Source organism: Anser cygnoides, chromosome 1 (genome assembly GCF_040182565.1).
Source record: "Anser cygnoides isolate HZ-2024a breed goose chromosome 1, Taihu_goose_T2T_genome, whole genome shotgun sequence".
Classification (NCBI taxonomy): domain Eukaryota; kingdom Metazoa; phylum Chordata; class Aves; order Anseriformes; family Anatidae; genus Anser; species Anser cygnoides.
Genome location: NC_089873.1, coordinates 204322120 through 204347291, shown reverse-complemented (window position 1 = coordinate 204347291; position 25172 = coordinate 204322120). Strand labels below are relative to the sequence as shown.

General features: G+C 43.1%; 3 long non-coding RNA genes across 10 annotated transcripts; 2 read left to right on the top strand and 1 right to left on the bottom strand.

Annotated features, from left to right (window-relative positions):
* The first annotated feature begins 172 nt into the window (after positions 1-172).
* Positions 173-16154, top strand: LOC106048039 (uncharacterized). Of its 8 annotated transcripts, XR_010828432.1 has the most exons (4): positions 173-367; positions 868-1319; positions 1777-1900; positions 3799-16154. It is a non-coding gene; the product is annotated as an uncharacterized lncRNA (long non-coding RNA). The 8 variants fall into 8 exon arrangements; XR_010828433.1 differs by lacking the exon at positions 1777-1900 and having other exon boundaries at positions 178-367; XR_010828430.1 differs by having other exon boundaries at positions 180-367; positions 868-1900.
* A 1692-nt stretch (positions 16155-17846) lies between these two features.
* Positions 17847-24527, top strand: LOC136789627 (uncharacterized). Its single transcript, XR_010828441.1, has 3 exons — positions 17847-18170; positions 18693-18800; positions 24178-24527. It is a non-coding gene; the product is annotated as an uncharacterized lncRNA (long non-coding RNA).
* On the bottom strand, positions 22012-24179 carry LOC125181174 (uncharacterized). The gene is made up of 2 exons (XR_007160236.2): positions 23130-24179; positions 22012-22597 (listed from the first exon to the last, which is right to left on the bottom strand). It is a non-coding gene; the product is annotated as an uncharacterized lncRNA (long non-coding RNA).
* Positions 24528-25172: the final 645 nt, after the last annotated feature.

Here is a 25172-nt window from a genome sequence, read left to right as displayed (position 1 = left end):
TCCCGGCAGGGGGAGGCGGTGCCAGCGGAGCACAATACCCGGGCGATGACATCACCCCTCTCCCCCATTGGCCGACGCCAGCCCGCAGCGGAGGCTTCTGGGAGTTGTAGTCACCCTCCCCTTCCGCTCCTATAGGGAGACGAGGAGAGAGGGACTCGCTTTCCCGGCAGGCCCCGCGCCGCGCAGCCGCATGGAGGAGGAGGAGGGGGGCGGTGGCGGGCGCCATGTTGGTGGCGCGGGGTGATGGAGGAGGTGCGGGAGGGGAGCCGGACTAAGATGTCGGAAAGGGGGCGTTTGGTGCCTCCTGAGCAGGGGGAGGCTCCGCGAGCCCTCGGCGGCGGGGCCCTGAGGAGCGACGCCCGCTGAGGTGGGTGTGAGGGGGGAGCCTGGGAGCTGGAGGTAGCTTGGTGAGGTGAGGTGAGGTGGGGTGGGTTTTTTTTGGGGGGGTGCTGGGGGGGGGGAGGCCGCCTGTGGTTGTGCAGGAGGGCGGTGCGGCTCTGGGATAAGGGCTCTGTGCTGGGCACAAAGTCACGGCACCTGGCTGGGGGCGAAGCGCGCGGGCTGGTTTTAAAAGTGTGCAGGGGAGGGAGCAGGGGACGTGGCCTTGTCACGCAGCTGGCGATGGCCTGTGCTGCTGCCGCCGTTGGGCTCTTCCAGGGGTCGTGCTGGTGGTAGCCGTGCTGATGGTTTGGGTGGCGTAAATATGCGGCAGCAGTGTGCCCAGCAGGAGGAGCTGTGCTGCCTCCGAAGGGCGGCTGTCCTCACTGCCTATAGAGCCACACACACGGAATGGGTAAGGTGGTGTTAAGACCTCTCAGCGTAGTCTGGAAGTAGCCAAACTAATTTGCTTCCCTGTCTTCTTATCAGGGCTTAACCAGCTGACCAGTTCCAGGTGCTGTCTTGGGTTCAGCATACCCGCTGCCTGGCTTGGAGGAGGTCAGCTAGATTTTGAGAAATGGCTGTAGAATTTCGCTTGTGTTGTTCTGTGTCAGAGAATGGGAAGTTAACCATTTGTCAAATGAGAGGTTCATCTCTGGTAAGGGGACTGGAGTTCTCTTGTTATTGCTGAAATAATTTTTTCTCAAAACTGGGAGGAAAGGCGATGATGTATTGCATGGTTTGTGAAATAATATGGTTTTTAATTACAGCTGATTCCTGTGAAATAAAGTACTTTATTACTTCAAGAGGACACTCCATTGAAAGGAGTTGAAGAATTTTGTAGGCTCCCTGCAAGTGTCGGCCTAAGTCCAATAATGGTGTAGGTCAGGAAAAAGGATTTACAAGGTTTTATTTCTAAAATACTTTGGCTCCTCCTGGAGGTAAGTACAATGCATTTGCTCAGGGTAATACCTCACAGTAACTACAGAAGTATGGAAGTTGTTTGCCCTAGGGTACATCCAGATGGTGGAGGAAGGGTGTCATGAGATGTTAATTCCTAACCACATCATTAAACCTAAAAGTTGGAATCTTTCAAGATTTGTTGATACTACAGCAATGCGTGCCATTCTTCCATCTCTTTAAATCCAGGTCCATCTAGATAAAGAATCTGAACTAATTCCTGGCTTTTCCCATCCTCCTGCAAAAGACCAGGTGTCTTCGGAGGTATGCCTTACATAGGTTCTCCCTACCCCAGCTTATCCATTTTGCTGTCTTCATCACTGAAGGAAAGGAGAATATAATGCTCTGTTGGCGCTATAACTTTCAGCAGTAGTTGTATACATCTGAAGAATCCTGAATTACAAGCATACCCCCCCTTTCTCTTCCTTCTCTGTGCAGATATGGCAGTTGTGCCATGGAAAAAAAAAAAACAGGCAGTGGCATGATGACATGTCATAACAGTTGCTGTCTTTAAACTTTAAGCCTATGCTTTTATCTGTGCAGCTGATACCAAGTAATGATGGTAAGTATTGCGATGGGATAACTGTCTTCTCTATAACTGGCAGAAAACATGGGTGTGAAATCCTCATCCAAGGTTCAAACATATACTTTTAAACTGGTTTAGAAACAATACCACTGGCACTGATGCTTCTCTTTCTGTCCTTCCCCCTTGATGCAATGCTGCTGCTCAGGGTAGAAGGCAAGGATGCATCCTGCTTTACAAATAAAATTACTTCACTGCTTTACTGTGCTTCTTTATCTGAAGGTGCTGCAGATGTCTCAGCTAAGAGTTGCTTTAGGAGATTGAAATGTAGAAATAAAGAATTAATGTAAGAAAGTATCCAAATGAATACCTAATGCAGCAGACAAGTAAAATACTCCCCTGTGTTGTATGGTTCACTTTCATGACTGGGATTGACTGATTCTTGTCACTGGATTTTACTGATCGCAACTTGCAAGAGTTTTTAATTGTAAAACCTTTGTTGTCTCAAACTTAGATACTCTTCTTACAGTGTTTGCTTGAAAATGCTAATGTCGGCTTACTCAACAATTCTTCTGACTCAACAGGTCCTAATTGCAAGATCTGCAACAAGCTTATAGCCCTTATAGCCGTGTTGTGGAAATAAGTGTTGTCTCTGTTGTCTTAGTGTTTTGTATGAGAAGACTTAAGGTGACAATAGAATCGAAGGCTGGCCTTTGCCTTTTCTTAAATACATGGGTATGCTCTGGTTTAATGGTTTATGAAAGCTTGTTCAAGTCTCTGCAAGGTGCTGAGCCTGCTAAGCTGCCATGATTGTTTATACTTCAGCTGTTGCGTCAAAATCCTACACGGTAGGAACTACAACTCCCTTGTTACAAAAATGCTTTTGGTCACAGTGAACTCAGGTAAGCAACTACTCGGTGCCCTGAAAATACGGAAAAGCAGTTGGAAGTTCTGGAGGAGGGGTAGAGAAGGCAAGGATAAGTAGGAATGTGAGACGCCTGTTTGCTGTTTTGCTTAAAGAAGAAATTAATGCATTTTCGTACATAGAAACTTCATATCTCAGCTTTCATTCTGAAAAGTTCTCTTTATTAAAACCTAACAGATTTGCATTCTATAAATGCAACTTTCCCTGAATAGTATGAAAAAAAATAAAAGGTCTACAGTCTTATGAGAAATACACACATTTACAAGATGAAGTTTGAAAATGTTGCAGGATAACTTTCAAGGTGTCAACATCCAGGTCAGCATGGCAGGGAGAAATGTTAAGAAGTGGGGCTTTTCTCAGTTCTTGTGTTGGTCCTATATAACTTCCAGCCATCAAACCTGCTGGGTGGAAACATTTTCAAGTGCACTCAAACAGGAAATGGAGGATGGTTTCTAAAGGTAACTGATAAAATCTGTACTAGTCTTGGCACGTAAATTAGTGTGTTTTTTTTTTTTTTTAAATCCATTTTCTTACTATCCCAGCTACAAAACTTAGTTGTCCACAGTTCACCTGGGGGAAGGGGATAAGCTGAAGAGTCACAGCCAGACTACTTGCTTTAGAGCTTATGAAGAAAGGGGGTAAAGACTTTCACATTAAAATTACTGCTCTGATTTTGGGGTTTAAGAAGTTGCTGTGAGTTTTCTTGTTTGTAATGGTCTCTAACAGAGCTGCTGCCTGAAGAGTTAACAGCTGCAGGGTGAGAGAGTGAATTGAGCTGGGCATAGCAGGTAAAAACTGCTATATGGTGTTACTGTTTCCAAGAATCTTAATGGTAATTCAGCAAAATGATCTTAAATACATTATTTATTCTACTTCGTTCTTAAACAGAACTTGGAAAGGCACAGGTAGGAGCAGAAGGGTTCTGTACCTTAAGTGTTCATAAATTATGGGGACATAGTTAAATGTCTGGGAGACCCTAGAATTCCTGCATTAACTTTCTTTTATTTTTCAGTGCAAGAAGAGTGCTTTGAGAGCAGTTGAGAACCTCTTCAGGTATCATGAACATGTTCTCCAACTGAAACGTGGCAGCAGTTCAATAGCAGTTACACAACCGGAGGGGGTTTGCAGAGTACTGCAAGTCCCGGGATTCATAGGAACTTGTTTTAATAGAGAGAAGACTCAGGTTCCTCCAGAACTACTAACTCCCATGAATGTAAATGAGGTCTCATCTGCAGTACTGAAGAGGAAATTTACTCCTATTGTTGACACTGGACAGGAGGATTAGAATAGGGGACTTAATAGGTGCTAGGCAGAGCACTGCCTTTGAAAAACTGCAGGCAGTCCAAGTACAGGAGATTCCAGTTGTGGGAAAATCCCCTTTGGGAAGGCACACTAACAAGAGAACTTGGTAAACAAAGGAAACACCAGTTGAGTGTGCTGCTTCTCAGCTACGTGCAGGCATTTCTCTTCAGGTGGAATGGCTTAAGGTGTCGCTTGAAGACCACAGAATTATTGCCAGACCATATTCCCATTTCTCTTGAGATCATAAATGCGCTTGTATGGTCCAGAGCCACCCAACTAGCTTTAGTCTCGGTCAAGTGAGAGAATATTTATTGATTTAAAAATAAGAGTACTTCTTGGTCCCCTTAAGTCCTGCAGAGCTATTGGAGCAGTGCGCTGAAGGTAAGCTTTCCCCACCCACGTGTTGCGAGAGACTGGCACACCGAGATCGCTCAGGTGGGGTCCTGGGCTGAACATAAAGCCTTCGGTTGGCTGTGATCTAGCCGTCACGTACCCAACAAGCACGCCTCAGCAGTTCCACGTGGAACAAGAAAGTTAACTCGGGGGCTGCGCTGGTTCAGATGTGCTCTGTGTGTGCACTGTGCTCGTTGGCACAACGCTTGATTACACACTGTATTTCATAAAGCACGCAGGGTATCATGCTGAGGTTACACTGAGTACAGACTCTGCTCTCTTGCCAGTAATCCTGGGCAGGTCTATTTTTGTTGTGTGGTGGTAAACCTGGGTTTGTAAATGATACTGGCTCACTCAGGAGCCAGTGTGACTGTCCGTGCCAGAGAAGCAGTCCATGAGCTGACAAATCCTTAAAGCATGGTACTAGTTTTCAGTCATTTAAAAAAAAATGGAAGGCAGGTATGAGGGGGGTATGGAGGGATTTTTTTCTGATGGGTGACAAATTACCAAATTTAAAAGCTGACTAAAAATATCTCTTTGGGAAAGTACATTTTGGGAAAATATGAATGGTATGATTAAGGCAACGTGACCCATCAGTTATGGTCATTTTCCAGCCCAGTTCCTCGCCCTTGGTTGTGTGTAGTTTTTTCTTCTGTGGTTTGCAGGAAAAAGCACGTTGGACATAGGGAGACCGTGAAAGCTATAACCATAGGTAAAAATGTCACAGCTGCTTTTTTGTTAAATCATACACCATTTATTTCCTAAGAAAGTCCTGCAACTGAATTGACAGTGCTGGAGTCCCAGGTTATGTGTGTGTTCCCACTTCTTTGGCTACTTAGGTGCAGCGGCACAAAATTACACCATGCTTTCTACATGGTTCAGTTTAAAATACAAGCTTTTGCAGTGTGAGTACATATGCAGCAGTACCGTCGGAGCATTCCTTAACGTGCACAAGCTGTTTCCATGTCGGTAAGTAACACTGCACTCTGAAAAAACACCCAGCTGCAGGGAGGGTGCCATTTGATAGTGTCTCCTGTGCTGGAATTCCCTGGTTTTACTCCCCTTGCCTTGGACTCTGGTGTTTTCCTGAACTTTTTCTGTACGTTCATGCTCTGTCATGTACCTGATTATTTTTTTGTTTGTTTTTGCCATTTCTCTGCAAATACCTCTTCCTGGAAAACAGGGAACAACAGTATGTACCTCGGGTTCCTGGCCAAGTTTCCATTTGCATGGTTTCATTTGCTCCATTCTGTCAAGTTATATGTCCTAAGGATATAATTTAGCGGACTGCTGGTAAGAAGCTAACCTTTACATCTTGGCCCCAGCCCACGTACGTCAGGTTTATACAAGCCTGCTTCCTTACGATGAATCCAGTGGATACTCGTTTACAGCCTTTGGTTTCCTGTTGCACTGCTTTGTGACAAATACCGTTATGCTGCTCTTGCAGACCCTTAAAAAGGGGTAATGATAGGGGTGATTGCTTTATACCTGCAGAGTTGCACAGCCCAGAATCTTCTGAACCTTGTTCTTCTATTTACACAAGACCTGAGGCTCTCAAGTGTTGTAACTGGTCAGATTCTGGGTTCATCTGTACCGGGGTGGTTTTCTATCCAGCGAAGCTTTTTGGGGCATGCATTCCCAGCAGGTGCATAACCCGAGCTTTGCATTCTCAGAAAATGTAGCTGTGTGATGTGGGCTTGGTGGCACGGCTCATTTAAGGAGCTTGCTGTTATCTTTCGCCCCTTGCACTCCTGTGCCACGGTACACAGTTCCCTGGCATGCCAACGCTGCCATCTGCAGTGGCACAGAGATTAGTCATGGTGTTACGTGCCCTGCCCTGTGTGCTTTTCTTTGGCCTGGGGTGGAAGCAGGAGGGGTTTGTAGTTGTGTGGCTTTTTTTTTTTTAAAAAAAAAAACCTGGATCCGGTCAGTGAGGTGGTTGAGAACACTTGAAACAGGGCAGTAAAAATCAGCAATCAGGTGCACAGCAGAAGTCGGCCTTTGGGCTGGTTGCTGAAGCTTCTGTCTCATTAAACCGTGCACCGAAGGATGCAGTTCGTTTTGTAGGGGAGGAGCAGCAGCATGTCCCTTGTGTATGATTGCTATTGTTAACTGTGTTTTTTCTGCTTTAGGTCCCTGATACAGGACGCAGCCAAATGCTTTGCTGCATGTAGCCTTCTGACTAGGGAGTGGCAGCTTGAGAAACCCCGATGCCTGTAAGCAGCAAAATCATAAGGGAAGAGATTTAGAGTTGTGGAGGAGTTTTCCTAAAGTGTTGTCTTTTATAACTGCTCCGGAGAGTACTAACTTGTTACCTTATAATGTAAGTAATCTCTCACAGTTAAGGAGTTCTGTCACCCCTGCACACCTGTCCAAATACACCTTTTATATTTAATGACCGAGTAGAGCTACACAAAGAATTAAGTACTGAAATGATTCACATGATAGATGTTTTTCATGTCAGTATTTTCCAGTGGCCCTGATAAAAGGGAATCAGTTTCATTGCGGTGGACTTCCTTACTATGTAAATATGATTTACTGCCTCTGCTTTGATAATGGTGAATCTTGTCCTCTGGTGAGCTTGTCTCTCAAAGAATGAGCCTGGTGAGGATGATGCAGTGGCAGCCATTTCAGAATAAAATGCGCAGTGGTTTCACTGTTACGGTTCTGCTTTAGTCAATGTCAGCTAAAATAGTAATTGCATCCCCAAAGAGATTATTGCTGCTGTTAAACTTTCTGGAAAAACAAATAGGTAGAGGCAGATGCAGTCCTCATGTGAATTGGCAGGAGGGTGTTGCACAGCCAAGTGGGTACTGCATCTCACGTGAGATGAAGGACAGCGTGTGCTTTACGAGTCCATGGCAGTGAAGTCCATTGACCGTCCTGCGAATTCCTGCCTGCTGAAAAGCTCCTCTTGCCTCTTGGGTTTGTGAGTGAACCAACTACTGGCCTAATGCTACCTGCTGGAAACAAGTGGGTGAGGAAAGGGAGTTGATTTAGTAGGTACTCTGGTCCCGTGAAAATAAATTATTTTGTTTACTCAGTTCATAAATATTATTTATAAAATCAATACATCATATTGCAAATATTCATAAATGTGGACATAATATATGTGTATGTATTTGTATAATATATATCACCCATATTTATAGGTATATAAGATTGCAGTTTATATGTATATAAATCAATAAGCCAGGGGAATCAAGGAAAAATAGAGAAGCGTGTTGCTGATGGGATCCTGGGGTGGAGCTGCTGTTCCTTGTTGAGAACGAGTCAAAGGTGACAGTCTGGTCCCAGGTAAGTATGGTTTGTGCATATTATCTTGTTTTGTTAATTTTTCTAATTATTTCTGTCTTTCCAGCTCTCATCCTTGAGCAGGTTCTTTGGCTGTGGGTTAACCCTGTCAGGAATATCAAGGCATGTGACATGCTTGGCCACAGAAGTTGGTACGTGTGGGGTCTCTCACAAGTTCCTGTCAACACTTCAGCATTGCAGCTCTCCGGAATGGATAACGTTGCTGCCATTCATTCTGAGTGGCATCGTGGCCTCATTTACATGGGTTTTACGCTATCTCAGTTATCTCAACCTTTTGCTACAGTCAGTTCTTCATTATCTGAAGGTAAATTTAGGTACAAGTCATGACAGGCAAGGTCCTTGGCTTGGAATATGCCTGCCTTCCTGTAGCACTCAGTCACACTCTGGTACGGGTGGATTTTCCTCTTAGGTACAGTCAATTTGCCAGTCTTATTCCTCCCAAAGCCATCGTGCAGTTGAATTTTCCATCTTTTCCAGTTCTTTACCTGCACAACCTCCAGGTAATGTGTACCTCTGGGGCACGATGGGATGGCTACCCCAGGCTTCCCCAAAATTACTGCTCAGAAGTCAGGCAGTGATATAAATACACGGTGTTATTTTGCTCGTGCCCACCAACCATGAATGGCTTTTTCATTTGTCACCACTTTCTTTCTAAATAACACCCAGGTTATCCAAACTTTGTTCTCCCTGCCATACGCAGCACCACACACTCTGTATTCGCTCTGTAGGTTATGCCCTGATGGGCCTGACAAGCCCTCACATAATTCCACATTTGTTCAGCCATGTGGAGCTGGCAACACTGGTGGCTACAGAATTTCAGCTATTGCATCACATCATTAGAAGAAAGGAGGGGAAAAAAATTGAAGAAATGACCCCTCCTCTTCCTCTTGTCTCTTGGGATGCCCTGAACGGCTCCAGAGCTGGTGCAGGAGGTTGTGAGCAGCTGCTGCCCTCTGTCCTGTTGTCTCCTGCCCTGGGTGGTGGGACAGCAGCACCCTATGGTGAGGGGGCACCACTCTCACAAGCTGCTGCCTTCTCTGTCTGAGCAGGCATGGTGCTTCTGTCCCTTTCTGTTTCTAGGTCTTCTGTGTCCCCCTTCCTGAAGCTCATTTCCTTTCTTGTTTGAAAACAGCTCTTCTAATGAATATGACCCTTTTTAGCAGAAGCTGTCCTTAGGTACAGGAGGGCCTGGTTGTGTCTTGGCATGCCACCAGATGACTTTATTCATGGCTGACTGAAGAAATCTGCTCTTCCATATATAGTTTGTAACAGAGGGGACACGAATGTGGACAAAATCTACGGAAGACTGATTAGCTTGCAACATGAAGATGGACCTACCCTTTTTCAAAGGGTACTTCAGAGAAAGTGTTAGGTGGGGGGGAGAGAAACTTTTGACTTATTTATACTTTCTAGTAAATGTTTGAGCTAAATAATATGCAGGGCTGCTCTAGCTGTTATGTGCAGTAATCAATTACAGCAAGGGCTGGATGCAGCTGCAATGGGAGGGAATCGGAGGTGTTTTGAAGTTGAAGAGGCTGTTCTACTTGTGGGCCTCCAGCAGAGGGGGGCTCTTAAGAGTGCTTAGGCATTGCTTTAGTGTTTGCTTTTACAGAATCACAGAATGGCTTGGGCTGGAAGGGACATAAAGGATCGCCTTGTTCCAATCCCCCTGCTATAGGCAGGGACGCCACTCACTAGATCAGGTTGCCCCAGGCCATGTCCAGCCTGGCCTTGAACACCTCCAGGGATGGGGCATCCACAACCTCTCTGGGCAACCTGTGCCAGTGCCTCACCACCCTCTGAGAGTTTCCTCATTGTCTCCTTTGCTTTTCCATTGTTATCGAAGAATCATCTAAGTTGGAGAAGACCTTCAAGATCACCAAGTCTAACCATCAGCCTGACCTACCGAGTCCCATCACTAAACCACGTCCCTTACTGCCACATCCACACATTTCTTAAATACCTACAGGCAGGTGCATTCTACTGCTTCCCTGGGCATTCCAATGCTCAACCACCCTCTCTGTGAAGAAATCCTCCCTAATGTCCAATCTAAGCCTCACCTTGAAACCTTTTAATTGCATCCTATCACTTGACACCTAAGGAAAGAGACCAACACCCTCTCTGGAGCCTCCTTGCAAGTAGTTGTAGGGAATGATGAGGTCTCCCATCAGCATCTTCTCCAGATTAAACAGCCCCAGTTTCCCCAGCTGCTCCTCATAACTCTTATTTTCCAGTCCCTTCACCAGTTTCATTGCTCTCTCTGCACATGCTTAAGCCGCTCCACATCCTTGTAGTGCAGGCCCAAATCTGAGCACAAAATTCAAGGTGCAGTCTCATCAGGGCAGCATGCAAGGGGATGATCACCTCCCTGGTCCTACTGACCACACTAGTTCTAATCCAGGCCAGAATGCTATTGGCCTTCTTGGTTACCTGGGCATGCTGCTGGCTTATGTTCATAGAAGTTCTTCCAGACAAGAATAGCCAAATGTCATAATTTAGGAAGAAAGGTTTGAGATGTTGTTGTCATTGATTAGTAATTTTCAGTTCAGGGCCAAAATACATGAAAGAAGTAACTGTGAATAAGTTGCCAGTGTTCTAGCATTTATTACGGATTGAAACTAAGACTGTTACTAGGTTTTGTGTGTAGAGTGAATAGGATTCATCTCACCAGAATTCAGGCATGCAACAGATGCACAGCCCTTGCCTAGCCTTTGCGTACAATCCATGGAGGGGACTGCATGCATCCCAAGAGTTATCCATCCAATCCCTCTTTCCTGATTTGGGAAGCTAAGTTTGCAGAACACAGGCTAGCCAGAGCCTGATCCCAAATATTATTTGTGCATATATAATTATTCTCATGTGTAGTCCCCCTATTTTTGACAGTTAATGACTAGACAGTTAATTATGTGAGTAACTATTATGCAGGAATGGGCTCAATTCTCATTGCTTGTGTTACAGGGAGACTAATTTGTCTCTTGAGATGTCTGTTCCTCCTACAGAGAAACTGAGCGGGAGCAGAGGCTAGAACAGCTCATAGGTAGACTTCTAACCTACACACACAGCTTAGGTAAATCTCACCCATCATATCTACCGCTAATGTTACTAATATTAGGTAATACCTGCTTTATCTCTAAAGGTCTGTAGGTACTTATCAGATTTTATGGAATCTGATTTCACAGCTGATGGCATAAGGTGTAACAGTTACTTATGTAATTAGTAGATAGTCATTAGCTTTTTTGAAATCAGTGGAATTCCACATGGGAGCAATTGCACGTGTGTAGGTAGGTTAGGCTGTTGTTGACTGGAGATCTGTTAGGAAGCACTACATAACAAACAGTCACAGTAAGCGATGATGGAAAATTTATCATGTTCTAATATGTAGTGATTCTTACTCTGCATTAGATGTTCTGTTGGGAACTCTCCTACATAATAACTGTTTTTAACAAAAACTGAAAAAAGTGTTAAAAAAAAAATCAAAAATTCCTGTCCTTGATTTCAGGACAGTCGTTTACTACTCAAGACCTTCATTTTCAAAACTGAATTCCCATCTAAAGTGCTTCAACTCAAAAAAGTTGAACGCCAGCAGTTTGCATTTTGAACAGTTTCAGAAGTATAGCACGGATGAGGCACTAGCATCTACTACAGTAGATAACACTCCTATCAGTTTGCAGAAACAGAGCAAACTAGTGACCAACTCAAGCCAAAGATTGAAAATTTCCATGAAATCTACCATAAATGGCTACAAAAAGCAGATAATTTCTGTCTCTCCTTTCCACAAAACCCAGGCAATACCAAATACACAAGTAGGATTTACATCCTCCTCTTCTGCAGGAATAAACCCTTTTGAACCACTTTCCAAAACTGTGTCCACAGTGCAAGAAGAGTGATTTATTTGAAGGCAGAGAAACACCACAAGAATAACTAAAGGATCAGAGGAACAGGGTTGGGAAGATAAGACAAGGTTATTACAGACATGGGGATATATTCATGACATCAGCATGTGCTGCGGCTCTGCCAGAACAGTTTCCAGTCTACACAAGACTGTATAGAGCTATCTGCATGGTTTTAAGTGTGATCAGCACTTCAGCTCTGTTTTGAGTTAATAATATGGAAAACCTGCTGTGTGATTCCTTGCCGTAATGACCTGTTAGTATACACATGGGCTTTCAGGCTATGAAAATGACCCATGATTTATAAAATATCCTCTTCCTGTTTGCAATGATGCAGTGAAATACTGAGTCATCTCTAACCCTTTAGCTTTCCCTGCACAGGGTCCTTGTTTGCTTTGTCTCCTACTGTTTGGATTGATGATAACGCACAGCAGTTTTCACTTGAACTAGTTCCAGTTGTACCACTTCTGGATGAATTATTACCCTTTCTTAGGGAAAACTTTTGAGTTTCATCACTGTTGATTTGAATTACAATAAAATACAAAACAATGAGCAGTCTGTGTAATTTTGATGAAATTATTGAACTTTGATTTGGGGGATTAATTACCTGCATGCACTCCAAGCTCTATTTTTTGATTCCCTAAAGCGAGGTTAAATTATGTCAGTATTATAGTCCTAATCTTTTCCACAGAGGAGGCAAACTCTGATTTGCTTTTGTTTTTCCCTATGATGACCAATCCATGTATACAGATAGATAAGTACAGGAAGGTCAAGGTCTAGTCTCATCTTGATGAGAATGTTCCTTGCTTTGTTTAAACAAAGCCAAGCTGTAAAGAAAGTATGCTCTAGATCTCTATTTCAGATCTACTGTTATCAAGGCTCATATCAAGAATTCATTCCATTCTGAAATTATATCCCTTGATCTTACAATCTAGTTCAACTACTAGCATGGTTTGGGTTCTATCTACTAAAATAGGTTGTTTTGTTTTATTTTTTTTGTCTAGTAACAAAGCCCTGTCATCCAAAATTCTATTTGTCTATGAATTTGTCTATCACCTCACAGATCATGGTCCCTTATGAAGATCTTTTCAGCCATCTACACAAACGCCTCTGATTTTCTAGGACTTACAGTGATTTGTTTGTATGTCCTAACTCCATGCCTTAAGCATGTCTTGGCAGCAACCACTCCTGTCCTTTTCCAGCATAATATGGGCAACTTCCCATTTTGCATATCGACTTGAAGTGGTTTCTTGCCCAATAGATTGCTTTGTGTGGCATGCCAAGGCACCTAATTCTCTTCCTACAGTGTAATGAGCCCAGGGGCCCAAGTTCTGGCTTTAGCTAGAAGGTGGCTATGCAAGGCTCCACCAGACTGTATTTCTCTGACATCTGGAGCGAGCCCCTAACGCCACTGAAATCTCAGCAGTATGCCATCTGACCTGAAATGGAGTAGGTGTGTGAAAACAGAACATAAATCCTTTCATCAGCCTTGCACAGTTGGGAGTTGTATCCCTTGTCTACAGGTTATAGCGCAAGTTTAAGTAGAGCATGATGGTAGCTCCCATTTCTCGTTCAGAGCTTAGTTTAGTTTAGCTTCGTCTGAAAATATTTGCAGTGGCTGTGCTGTCTGATGAGCGTGCTGACAAAAAGCTGGAGACCGCAGATGTACATTGTTGTTGATTCCTTTCTGCCACTGAGACATTCCTGCTCATCTCTTGCCCGGTGTCACAAGTGACTTATTGGTCTTGCCTATCACTGGATTCAGCTGCTTCAGAATGAGTTCATGTATGAGCTGTGCCACTGTAAAGTCATCACGCCTTCCTAAAACCAAGTCTCTTTCAGATATTTTTCCCAGAGAAAGAGGAAAAAATATGGAACAACCAAAATGACATTCATGAGGAAAAAGAGCCAGCAATTTTCCAGATTTGAAAGGCAGTGCCTCTGGATCCCGATAATTTGCAATTGCTTTGTCAAGACACAGAATTTTTCAAAATCTTTGGCAGGGAAAACATGCATGTGACATGTTGTTTCTCCTTGTGGAACATTTTAATGGCTATGTTCAGCTCTCCCAGTGGGATCTTACTTTCTTAGAGCAGGAATTTGTCACCACTTACTTGATTTGGATGAACTTGCTGCCAAAATCAACAAGGAAGGAATTGGCGAGACGGACGTTAGCAATAGGGAAATTGTGACATGTTTGAAGAGAACGCATGCTCGGAGGAGGAGCTACTTCTGTTTCAAAATGCAACTTCTTATCTGCAAAGCAAGCTTTACTCTTTCCTGCAGATGTCTCGCCTCTGCCTTGCAGCAATGCTAAGATGTTTCATCTTGTGAGAAGCCAAGGGAAAGAGATCTTACTCCAGCGAAAATACCTATTCACATGCTATTTAAACACCAGTCATTCTATTCAGCTGAACTAAAACAAGCATTACAACCAGGTGGGACTGTAATGATTAGAAGTCTCAGCAGTTATTACAGGGTTTGTTTTTCTACTGAATCAACACATGCTGCAGACTCTAAGCTGAAGGGAGGAAGGACATACTTGTACAACAGCAGACAAAAATATCACTCATTACCCTTCTGCTTACTGGCCAGGGGTGACTTGGGACAGACAAGTCTGTCTTCCAGGAGAAATCAGCAGTGCAAAACCTGAGTGGATGAAAAATCCCAGTTTTTAACACACAAAGTTCAAACTTAAAGCAGTAGAGATGCTAAGCAGTATGCAGAGCACTTGTATTTCTCAGAAATTTAACTGAAGACAAGTGCCCAAGAGCCCAAGAACTGACTTCAGGTGGTGGTGAAGCTGGAGGGCAAGCAATCTTCTTCTCCTCAGCTGTCCCTGAAACAACCCAACCAAAATTAATAGTGTTCCACGTCTCTCCAAGGCTGAATAGTCACTCACACACAAAGAGGAATATGTAGGGGGCTTTTAAAAAAGCTGATAACTAGGACAAGAAAACTTGAATTGTTGAGCTATGAGTGGAATGTCCTCTTCTAAAATGCCAAACAGCCGTGTGTTTTTTAGGTCAAAAGCTAACCAGATGAGCTATGAGCTCTTGTTACTTCTTCTGTTCCTTCACAGTAAAAATCCAGAGTGCTTTTAAAATGCTGAGAACACAGCAGTAATTGAAAAGAATGGGTGTGAGGAAAGGCTGTACTGAGTAAATGTTAAATATTTTTATAAAGCAAAATGGGTGCTGATGGTGGTCTTGCATTTGCAATCTCAGCCAGAAGCCAGTGGTAAGTTTTCTCAACCAAGACCTTTATACACTCTGCCTTTCAGACTGGTGGAAGAAAACCTGGCCTGGTAAAATCCAAGAGTGGCTTTAAGGAGAGAGAGAGGAATAAATTAAACAGCTGTTTAAATGTCTTATTTTCAGCTTTGTTGCAGTGAAAACATGTCTTACTGCCAGCGTGTGTGCAGTGCACGTGTACATGCGAGGCTGTTCCCACCATCGCTGTTACTGGATCTGTGCACTAGGGGATCACCAGGCACACGGGTTTTGTTCCAGCTAGGTGTGGAAACACGACTGCATTTCCCCTGAATTACTCTACATCTCTGGTTTGGAGTTCACAGGAGTTTTGCCACAGCTGGTAGCTGGTACCTGATCTGACATAAAGTGACAGTGGCACGGAGAGTTGCTGTAATTTTATTAAGTGTGTCAGTACAAAATTAAATGTAAAAACTTTTGAAATTTTAACTGCACGAATAAGGGCTGGGTCTGCACCTTGGGTGGCGGAGTTATGTGGTGTGGATTGTAGCATATCTGGTCTGGTAGAAGGGACCCCCAATGTCACGCTTATTGTGTCACCTAGCCACAGGCAGAGAGGAGGAGGGCGAGCCTTGTCTTTTATAGCTGCTGAGAGTGGAAAGCCATCCCTGGTAGTGAAAAAGCCAGCGCTATTTGAAAACTGCTGTTGGAGATGATTCAACCATCATTTGCATGTTAAATCTCTGTAAAGATCCTGCATTATTGTATAAAGTAATGACAAAGAGCAACATCAAACTGCTACCCTGTATTAACAGTGAGATTTAAACAAGATGTGGCACAGGCATTTGTATAACTGTACACTGCTGAGCTGAGCCAGGGTACAGCTATTGTCTGCTCGGATCTTTTAACTGGCCTGAGACCAAAATATATACTTAATATCCAACAGCCCCGATGCCCAGTAATGACAGAGTCCTCCAGTGAAATGTTAACCATGTCAGTAAACGATTAGCTAAATAGGTGCTGGGTTTTTCTAGTTAAAAGAAAACTAGACCTTCATTAAATTGTAAGATAAGGGTAGAAAAATCTTTCTTTATGTAATCTGGTTATCTGCTGTATTAACTTGTGGACTGGACAGCTTGGACCTGTTAATTTATTGACATAACTGAAATTGCAGTCTATATTATATAAAATACAGGTCATTGCTCTGTTTTTGTTTTGATCAGTTTGGTGAAATTAAAAGTAAGTTGGGTAAGCAATGCACTTTGTGAGATCTCTGTTTGTGCACTCTCCCTTTGCGTGCAGTCCAAACAAGGAACACAAGATCTGTTTTACTTCATCGTGTCGCAACCTCGGTCATGGTCTCGGAAAGCAGACAGCAGCTCTGGTGTGAAATCATGAGCCTCTTCTTGCGTCTGCCTCCAGAGCGACTACCCACGTCCCTCACACTGCACAGGCTGCAACATCCCCGAAACCAAAGACCAGCAGAGTTATCCATCTCGCAGTACTCAGAATGTAGCTCGTTATCAATTATAAATATGCATATGTGGATGTGCTTGAACACCTTTATTCACCTGCATAAATCAACACAAGACACACAATTGCCAAATGTATTCACCTATAATGAACACCTACCTGGATACACGGCTGGTTTGAAACAAGACCAAGCAGGCGATTATGCAGAGCAATAACCAGCCTCTGCAAAGCAGAACAGCTACAACCATTTGGCCTACTTTTTCAGCCTGCAGAGGTGGTACCTGTTCTGTTCATGTCTATACGTTTCCTCTATATATTTTTCTTCATTTCTATGTATTGTGTTCCTTTGAAGATTTAATTAGAAACTTCGAGTTTCTGTTCTACCTCACTGGAAGGACTCTCTATTTAAAATAAAAGTATTTTTATGTTCTAATAAAAATCTACTTTCTGGAGTTAAAAGAGCTTTGTGCTCTAGGACATTTGTTTCAAGGGGAAACTGGAGGTAGGTCCACCTCAGATATCTGCTGATTCTACCGTGGTGCTAATATCATTATATATGTTTATTACCTCCAAAATGAACTTGCCTGCCTTTAGATGTCTTGCAGCATTATAACGTGAATTCATTACTTAAAAGCTGGAAACAGTGTTGTGCTGCCCAGTGCTTAGTGTATTGATTTGCACATTTATAAAGCAAGAGTAAATTGCACAATGTAGTGATTTGAATTTAAACCCATTGCTAAACTTTGGCCTGAAAGCATCAAATTGCACTTATGATCATTCATATTTACACAAGCTGAGTGCAGAGGTAAAGAGTACTATAAGGGCAAGGCAGAGGAGAAAGACTCAAAAAGCACTTCCCTAGTGCTGAGTTGAATTGGTTTGCATTAATCAGTCTGATTTTTGCACTTGTAAACACTTGGGTTTTTGCAAAGTTTGTAGCATGGGGCCCTTCACAACAGGTGCAGGGGTTGAGCACAGCATATTTGCTTCCCCTATATCTATTAATGTGCTACTGTGTAATTTTTGCAGCGTTTCACATAGCGTGGGTTAAACAAATAGGAACACGTGCTTCCCTATCCCTTCTGCAGAAGCAAGGGGGGAGAAAGGGCAAAAGGAGAAGCGAGTATTTCTGCTGGCAGAAATTAAAAACAGCTACAGAACATCCAAAGAGCTTTTCTTTGAACAACATACTGATGTGTCTGTTTACTGCTGAGTCCCGCTGCACTATAGCAACTCATGCATGTATACACAAAATTACACACATACATTTATATGGAATATCTAGGCTAGGTCTTCTTATGAAGATAGTTTCTGTCTCCTTACACAGCACTGAAATAGTTAATGACAGAATATATGGCTTTCACCCTTTGTCTACATGTATATACACAGCTATGCCAAACTCCCCAAACACTATAAACCTTACTCAAGGCATGAACTGACTGCGACCGGGCGAGGAACCCGGCCTGATTCTTGCCTCCCTGGGCACACCTCCACCCAGTGATCCTCATGGTATATCCCAACTTATCAGGTGCTCCCAATGCAAAGAGAACACCTCCTTAATTTGTTACGGATTGTTTATGATTGGCGAGTTGAATAACGCTTACTGGAAGCATTTTATTGAACAAGCACAGTGCTGCAGACAGACGGGGATATTAGGCAGCTCTATGTTCCTTTCCTTCTATAGCACGTAGATAAACTGTTGTCGGAATTTTTTCCTTGCTAGCAGCTCAGTCAAATGGATTGTAAAAGCACTTGGGAATTAGCCCAGGATTTTTATGATGGTCTTGAAGGAGAACACTGTGAGTACTTCTTTAAACATCCCAGCTCAGATCAGTGAGTGAATTGCTTTTCTTAGTGCCTATGGAGTCCTTAAAAAGATCACACTTCGGTTTGGCATTACTGGGGACTGGCTGGAGAGGCGCAGGTGTTGGGCACCACTGGCGTGTGAAGAAGACACTGTGCCTTTATTTGCCTTGTGGCCTTGGAGACCAGGCTGTCAGGCACAGATCTGCTGCAAGGCCCCTCTTTCAGGGCCGTACGCCCTGTCCTCTCCATGTCCCACACCAACGTGCCACTATGGCACTGGGGTGGTGCATGGGGTCAGCAGTGAAGGTGCTGGTTCACCTCCCTGTGCAGGAGCCCTCAGGCAGGTAAGCTGGGCCTTGCCTTCACCTGCCCCATCCCTCCCACCCCCCAGGCACTTTGCACCTCCTCAAAACCTTTGCAGCACAGCCAGGGTGGCTCCTCTTCGTATATAACTACTCTCTCTACCACAGCCAAACCAGGATTTTCATTTTTTCTTTTTTTTTTTTTTCCCCAAGAACTGTGGATGGTGGCATGTGAATGCAACCACAAAGCTTTGGAGATCCTCTGAAGGTGGATGCGGACTGGGCATTGCACCTTGTAAGTCCTCACGAGCAGCACAACAGGTGTGTAAGGATGTCCTCCTGCTTATTCTGGCCTTTTGTAAGATGAAGCTATGTGTCATACGCTTAATATTAAATGGACTAAACAGGTCACTTGGTTCCTCTTTAATTCTTTTAATCTTCTTATGAGATACAAAATAGGATTAGGGCAGAAACTGTTTTTTAATGTAAAGGGTTGGCAGGGGGTTGCTTGCTTTGCCGTTTTGGGATGACGAAAGCAGTCCCTTAGGAAGACTATTCTCCCTAGCAGGTTTATGCATCCTTACTCAATATCCGTGAAGATTCCTGGGAGTCAATTACAATCATAGCAGCAGGAAGAGTCAGACTGCAGTTAAACCTTCCAGCCACCACACAGTAACAGGAAAATCCTGTTTGAAGAATAAGGGAAGAGCTTATTCTAGACCACAATAGATAATGTGCTGATAAAGCTGCCATCCCTCCACCCTCTATACGGCTACCAGGCTGTAAATGACCGCAGAGTCCGACCCAATGGGTGTTTTTACATTTTTTTATATTCTTTTATAAGGAGAGCTGCCCAAGGTGGGATTAGGAGAGATGGGCTTGTTGAAAGCTTTTATCCATTTGAGCTAGCAATAGTTTTGCTTAATGACCATACAACCTCAAGTCACTGCAAAAATAATTGTTTTATAGCCCATGCTTTTTTTATTTTTTTGTCCAGACTGAAAACCAGGGAGGGACAAGACTGTTGGTGGGGAGATGAACAGCAGCACGAGCCACCTAGCATGGGAGTGGGAAAAGAGAGGGTGTCTGTTATGGCTCTACTCAGGGTCCCGTGAGTGTCGATGCTGCTGGCACATAGCTGTGTTGAGTAAGTAAATCTACCACATCCTGAGGGCAGATTTTCCCAGGAGAGGTGCTGGAAACTTTTGCAACACAGTGAGTGGTCTCGAGTTGCACCAGGGGAGGTTTAGACTGGATATCAGGAAGAATTTCTTCACAGAGAGGGTGGTCAAGCGTTGGGCTGCCCAGGGAAGCTGTGGAGTTTCCATCCCTGGAGGTATTTTAAGAGACGTGTGGACATGGCACTGAGGGACACAGCTTAGGGATGGGACTTGGTAGGTCAGGTTGACAGTTGGACTTGGTGATCTTGAAGGTCTTTTCCAACCTGAATGTTTCTGTGGTTCCATACACCCACAAAGATTTTTGAGCACAATATAAAGCTAATGTTGGTCTAGCAGTGTAAAAAGGATCCCCAAAATTGACACTTCCCAGCATATAGGCAAACGAGAAGGGGTTTTTAGCCAAGAGTCACAACTTTTCTTCCCAGGAAAACACCCTGAGGTGCAACATCAAATTCACAGAGCTTCCTTCTAATCTAACTGAGGAGCCAGAAAGAACAAACACCACCCATCTTATCTGCTGACTTCAGGGAAAACTGCTTTGCATCTCACTGCCAAACCATGCATTTTCTGGTAGATAGTGTTCTTCTGTTAAATTAAATGGAATCTTAAACTTTGTTTTTACTTAAGAGAAACACACATACATACACATTTAAATACTTTCCAAATCTTTGCGGACATTTCAATTTCTTTATCTTTTTTTTTTTTTCCTACAGTAGCGTCAAGTGGCAACAAAAATTTATCTGAAAAAAAAAGTCTTATCAAAACAATCAAAAGCCTTGTTTGGGTAAGAAAATACTTGGAGAGGAAAAAAAGCACTAAAGATGGCCAGTTCAGTAGGGCTTTTCTCTCACATAACATTCCCATAAGCAAAGCAGTTGAAATTTCTATAAGGTTGGTGCTAGACTGTTGTATAACTGTACTCAGAAGATATTTATCAGTGATTCACTGGCAGACCAGAGTTATCTACCTGCAGGGGGTCTTTCTCAGGTCTGCTTCTGCCTTCTATACACACATAAAGGAACTGCTCTTTGTTTTCAGGTCTTTATTTTATTTTTTTTTTTCCAATGGAATTTAAAGCGTTAGGCAAAGATCAGATGCTTCTCTGCTAGTCAGATGCTCCTTCACGGAGAGCACGTGGTTGTGCTGGCTGTATGTTCATTATGTAAATCACTTCCAGTTTTTCTACTGGGTTAACGTAAGGCAAGTGTCTTTAATACCATCAATGAGGAGTGGGATCTGATGGATTTGGTCCTGGCAAGTAACAAATTAAAGGCCAGTCATCTTTAGTTCGGAGTGTATAAAAAGTTATTTTTGAGCATTTGGAAAATAACAAGAAGAGGAATAGCAGCTACTACGTATTCATTGGGATGAAATTGCATCAGCTAAAAATAACAATCAAAATTCTTTTTATGAATGGCTTAGAAGATTCATAAATAAGCAAAAAGTAGTAGACACCAGATATCTGGACTTGAGTAAAATTTTTGTCTCATGATGCATTCTCATAAACAATCTAGCTGAAATTCCTACAGGGTCAGTACAATGTGGCTTCATTCCTTGTCAAGACAGAAAGGTGGCTATAGGGGTCTACCCTACCTATGGGTTTGTTTAAAGTTTTCACTAAAAGTACAGATGATGGAATAGAAAATGCATGTATGAAAATTGCTGATAGTGCAAAACTGCAAAGACTGCAAGTATCGTGGAAGATGGTTTGAATTCACTATACTCTCAACACTTGGAGCAATGCTTTGAAGAATGAAACTCAGTAGGAACCAGTTCAAAGTCGGACACTCAGGCATGAACGATCAGTGGCACTACTAAGCGATAAGAAGGAGATGGGTAGGCAGTTGTTTTTTTCCCAAAGGATCCAGAAAATAAAATGGATCACAGCAAGCATCCATCATTCCTCATACCCTGCTTCTACCCTACTTCTGCTTTTGGTACCAGAAATAGCACACGCATTGATCCCAGTGGCTGGAACAGGTCTTTCCACTGAGGTGGATCCATAGGCTGCTGATGTTTGGAGGGGAGACCAGACAGAGAACTCCAGAGCATTTCAAGCTCTGTATAGTTTGCTTCACAGAGTTGGCAGGTTAAAAATATTTTGCAAAGGGGACCTAGGAAAAGCAGATACACTCCCCCCAAAACAAAGAAACAACAACAAAAAAATACTTCACAACATTTAGAAAGCTGATGCAATGCACAGAAATGCCAAAAAAAAAAAAAATCCCACAGCCAGATGCAGGTGTGATTAGCAAGGGGAAGGCAGGAGGGGCTGCACATTTGGGTGGCAGCCCCCAGCACCCGCAACCTCCAACAGACGCAGCTGACTACAAAAGATGACAAATGATATCTAACAGCTAACGGACTTTTTTTTATTATTATTTTTATAGAGATTACATATTACATACCATAGATTGTGATTATTATCAGACGGCACTGAAACATAACAGAAAGGTTGGTCCATGATTTTAGCAGAGGCCAAGCTAGCCGCAGTCACATTAAACACAAATACAACCTAAATACTATTTCACTACATGAATTTTACTCACAAGGTTCTCAGGTGATTGAATTGCAAAAGGTGGATGAGAACTTGGATTGCCCAAACACTGCTGCAGACTCTCCCATGCTCATTGGCATCTATCCCAAATTCATTGAAACCAGCTGTAAAAGTGGAGGTTGTTGCTGCAGGAGGAAGAGCTGAACTCCCAGATCAGAAGAGCAGAAGCTGAGCTGGGAGGGGGAAGGATGAAATACTGGCCTGATCGTCTGCACGTGACTGTGCTTTATCAGTCAGGAAACCAGCTGCCTCCTTGGCTGTGGTACTGCAGCGAAGGGTAACTGGAAGCATGTGATGCGATGCGATAGGGACAGTTCTGGTTAAAAGAAGAGCTTCTCCCGTTATCTTTCAGAAAAACTGTTGATTATCTTGCTCCTCTCCTAAAATAAAAAAAAAAAGGCTCTGAGTCAAAATGTTTTGAAAATACATTTTAGTAAATACACCTTTAATTCTGAGCTCTGTGTTCCAGCTAATCAGAGCTGCTTTCCTTGGAGCCATTAGTCTGCGTGCAGGGAAGGCAAGGAGAGCAGGCCAGCAAAAATGTGAATTATTTATGTTCCTGCTGAAAGCACGAGTCTTGTCACTAGAGCCTTGCTTGATTGAATGGATCTGTAGAGACAGTTTCTGTAGCAACCCAGAACCTCACCCAGCAAAATGTCACCCAGGCAGCCACAGGTAGTGCAGAACAGTAATAAATACATGCCTGGGTAGCTGCAGATGACACAGAAGTGCCAAAGTAAAATATATCTGGGTTTTGAGTCCTTCATTCTCCCAAGACCCAAGAAGATGCCATTTCAGACTAACTCGGGTACTGGTAACAACCCAGCTGTGACAACACAGGGTTTCGAAAGGTTACACAAACCTTTGTGGGAACTCAGAAAGTCTTTAGCATCTGCTCAAGCGGTTGCTTACCATGCAAGCTGCTGTGGTCAGGCTCTTACAGGTAGCCCAGCTAGCTGGAGTTGGCAGAAAGACAGACGTGGTTATCCAGCACAATGCCAGGTGTTACGTATGCATACCAGGCACTGGGTTTGATAATATTGTCCAAAATGTTTCAGAGGTTGGGTTTTTATGCCACTTCATTTAGTGTAGATCGACAAAGGCAGGGATATGTGGATTCAACAGTTTTTTCCCCTATCGTTAGCCTTTGATCTTGTCTTGTTGCTGTTTGCAGCCTGCCTGCCCTCCTATAAAGTCAAACCCATCACAATTAAAAGGTTACAAATTACAAGCTGACTGTCTTGCAAAGCTTGGCTACAGGTTAGAATAGACATACAGGTCTAGACATACTAAACATATTTTCAGTCAGTATTTGAATTTTTCCTAATTATCAACATATCAAATTGTCTGGTACTGAATATATTCATGTTGTCTTCATTTTTGAGGCTGTGAAATACAAACCACTGTAGAAAAATTCCAATACACAGAATTTCATGTGTATTGAAATGTTAGCAGATGGTTCCTTCACCATGCATCTCCAGTCAAGTCCTGTCCACCACCAGACGCTATAAGAGCAAGCCAAAAATTTGTTGTGCTTTCCAGAGTCTGCATTTCCAGCATTTTTTACCGTTTGACCTTACAAACAAAACTGGACTCTCTGCATCCAGAGCAACTGGAGCGCTTAGCTCTAAAGAGGAGATAATCCAGTTATAAAAAGCGTATGGTTAGTTGGTCAGAGGTCACCAAGGTACAACTCTAAACGTGAATAAAAGCGTGAGAAGCTGCATGAGTCCTGCGTGACCTGGACAAGGAGTGATCTGACTGCCAGGGGCTGGAGGCATGGTTCATATTTAAAGGTTTTGCTGACTTGGCAACACCAGGATTATAACAACATTCAACAATCAATACGTTTGCTGGCAAAAACCTGTAGATGTAGTTTCAAGAAAAAACACCCATTGCTGTTTTGATATAAGCAATATATAGCAATGTATCATAGTGATCTAAATTTGATCCTGTCTAGGAGGCTTTACGAGCTCTTCCACTGTAGCTGTGCTGGCAAACTTTCCAGTCGAGACTGCTGTGCGAGTGAAGCACTGAAGAGCGTGATGCTCATGACAGCTGAGCTGCTTCTGAGGCTTGAGGAGAGAGTAAAGCTTTTCACCCTTCGGGAGGAACCACAAAGAAACACTGTCTGCTTCCTTAAGTGAATCTCGGCTGGAGAACAAAGGACTTCAGCTGTGTACAGTGAGGTAATTTACATCTCATTAAAACGATCTTTAAAAATCTACACTGTGTTTGTTTCTTTTGTACCCGTGTTTTTCTTTCCTAAACATGTGAAAAACGTTGCTTTTTTTTTTTTTTTTTTTTTTTTTACTAGAATAAAAGCAGGAAGAACATTTCTAGGTGCCTAGAGATTTTTTTTTTTTCTCTATACTTGCCTAGCTCTAAAACAGTTCAAAGGAATTTTATTAAACTTCCCAGGAAAATTCAGCTCAAGCATAACCACAAGGAGAAGCATTTTGAAGCACAACTATAGATGTTTGGGAATGTAATAAATTCTTGAAGGCTACTTACGCTGATATGTTTTTTGATGTAGTGCTATACCATCACAACTATCCTGTAAGATTAATTATCAGTTGCTGGTGATTCTCAAGTCAGGTGTGCTACAACTAGGTTTATTCTAAAGGCTTTTTGGTGAGTGTATACCAGCAAAAAACTCTTGCTGCATCTGTACAGAAAGACTTTAACCAACATCTATGCCAACTGGGATAGGAAGAGGTGGAACGTATTTGTCCCAGAAGCATTTTTGAATGATTTCAGCAAAGCTATGCTGTGATGGGATATGCTTTTAGAAGGTGGTTTCAAAAACGCAGGTAACGAAGCACGCTTTTGCAGCCAAGGATAAATCCACGCTCTGGCCTTAGTGTTGGCATGGCAATTTCTGTAGCGATGAGCAACTTTTCATTAGGCAGCCCAACGACAGACTCAACATGGGTTTCTGTGCCGCTCCTAATG